Source organism: Selaginella moellendorffii, unplaced genomic scaffold, assembly GCF_000143415.4.
Source record: "Selaginella moellendorffii unplaced genomic scaffold, v1.0 SELMOscaffold_63, whole genome shotgun sequence".
In the NCBI taxonomy this organism is placed as follows: domain Eukaryota; kingdom Viridiplantae; phylum Streptophyta; class Lycopodiopsida; order Selaginellales; family Selaginellaceae; genus Selaginella; species Selaginella moellendorffii.
In genome coordinates this window covers 254915-257629 of record NW_003314324.1, presented here as the reverse complement: position 1 = coordinate 257629, position 2715 = coordinate 254915, and positions in this window count along the sequence as shown.

Here is a 2715-nt window from a genome sequence, read left to right as displayed (position 1 = left end):
CCCCAACCACGACTCAAGTTGGGGTAAATAACTTACGTCAGTAAGGCCATCTTCACGCCACCACATTCGAATCTTGTTTGTTTTTGCCTCATGCTCTTCTTCAGAAGGTGCAGCTTGCCATTGTTTGCACAACTCCTTAAATGCTAATTGGAAATCTGGCTTGATAAGGTGGCAATGTTGGTTTAGGGTCTGAGCCCAATGGAACTCACAAGTCCTCTCATGACCTTCTAGGGGTAGACCATTCCCAAAGATTGCCCGGACACCATTCCAATTAGCCCCAGCCCCATCTGCCATGAAACCGCGAAAGTTGGCAGGCTTACCAGTCTGCTTCAATACAATGTCAGAGAGGGACTTCCAAAATATTTTCTGAGCCATCTGGTCTTGTACTTTAAACTCTGCCATTGCAATTGTCAAGTTACAACGTAGCCTGTGAAAAGTGCAATGTTTAAAACCATTTTAAGATAATGAGAAGAAAAACTACCTCGGATCATACACATGAGCTCCCATGGTTGTCCAACCCGCCACCCGCTCCATATGGTCAAAATGTACCCATGCATTAACAAGGTCACTCGACCCAAACATATCTATTCGGGAAACAAGATCCACACCAGAGGCAGGGTCCATGGTAGACATTTTGAAAATGAAGGGGCGCTCTTGCTCACTAACGACTTGATCTGGAAATAAACTCCCATGGATAAACTCATAGGGACAAGTCTATTTTAGTTCAAGGATTGAGTCGATTTTTGATTGGAGTTTCCCCTCTCGAGATTCACACATCCAAGACTTTATCCTAAATAAAACAAAATATAAGAGAGATATTATTGAAAAGTATGTAATATATTTTCATACCTCCTGAGGCTAGTTGTAGGTTGCACATGTCGTAGTAACTCCCGCAAGCTAGCCTCATCCAATTGAGTATTTTTGTAGTCTGGATCAAGTAAAGTATTTGCGATAAATTCCTTGAGCACTATCTTTTGAACATGCTTCGGAGTTGCAGATGAGTTTCTCACAGTCTCTATTTGCACTGCATCTTTGAAATGGTTGACTGAACTCCTTTGTATCCCTTCCTGCATTGGATGTGTGTGCGTGCTAATATGTACTATAGCTCTACCAACCTCTCCATCCTGTGGAAGAAAATAGTACATCTTGGCCCCGCATATGGCACAACACAATGGCATTCTTGCAAAACCGACACTTGAATCCAACACCAATGGTGTCATAGAGGGGAGGATTGGTTGCAGATCCTTCAAAAAATATGGAGTTTTTACTGTGCTCTCGATTGCATGCTTTATTCACACAATCCAAATACCCACCACAATGAACCATGGACACTGTGCCTTTAAAATGCTGGAAATGTGTGGTCTTGATCTTGCACCAGTTGTGAACATTCTGCTTCGTCTCCATCCCCTTTCGTTTTGAGCTGACAAGAGGTGGTAGTTCAAAGAAGATATTGCCATTGTATATAGATGGGAGCTTGCTAACAGGCCTATGCAGAATGGAACGAACATCGATAGAGAGGTGAGAAAACTGGAAAGCGTTGCAAACAACTTGGAATATCAGTGAAGTTGGAGTTTGGAAATTCTTGGCTCGCACTAGACTAACATCTCCACTAGAACTAGAAGAGGAAGAAATGATGACGACCGACTCTTGCTTCACATTCACTTTAGCAGGATCACAGCCTCGCACTTTGATTAGAGATCCAAAAAATCGAATCTCTTTCGACTTGGAATGTTGCAAATCCCAATGTTGTCCACCTTCACCTACACCCTAAAGAAGAAACTCCGATTGTTCAACTACACCAATGTTGTTGTGAATCACAGCTTCCAATGAAATAGAACCGAAAGAAAGATCGAAACGTTTGCAAAGAAAACTTTCTGAAATAAAACTTTGGGAGAAAGAAAGCGGTGGGTGATTTTGGTAATGCAAAAGGAAGCCCTCCATTTTGTTGCCTTTAGGTTTTGGAACTCTGAACTTTTATAACGAAATGTCACCTCACATGTGCTATGCCATTATGTGAAAAGATAGGGCGATTTTATTCTAGGATCTAACATCGAATAATGTTGTTATAATAAATTCTATATGAAATATAAAGGACTATGTTGTACAATATTAAAAGTCTATATACATTAAATTCAAAAACATGCTCAAATTTATTATATGCACTAACTTTTGGTAGAACGAAAAGAAATATCACCTCAAGCATGTGCCATAATATGAAAGATAGGAATGATTTTATTCTAGGATCTACCATCAACCAATTGTTGCCAAATAAATTAAATATTGTACATATTTTCAATACTTCATTAAAGCTAGAAATCATCACATTCTTCTGAACTCATTTAAATATATTCCATCTTTGTACTACCATCTATCACCTATAGTAAATTATCTATATACATTGCTTTGGAAATAACACCTTACGATTTAATAATCTTATATTTTCTAACAATTTCGTACTGTGATCAATTCAACACATGTGTCTGTGACATTATTTCACATTATGACATAATCCTATTAGAGCACACCTCCATTATTAAATTACAATTCAAAAGGACTTTGTCACGTGATCAAATCTAGGGTGGATAGAAATTGTAAAGTGCTAGATTTATTAATATTTATTGTACAGTGAAGATTTACTGCATCCATGATGAACGGCTGTGATGAAAGTTAGGTTAGGGTTAGGGCAGCCGTCGGCGTTAGGGTTTTACAGAAAGT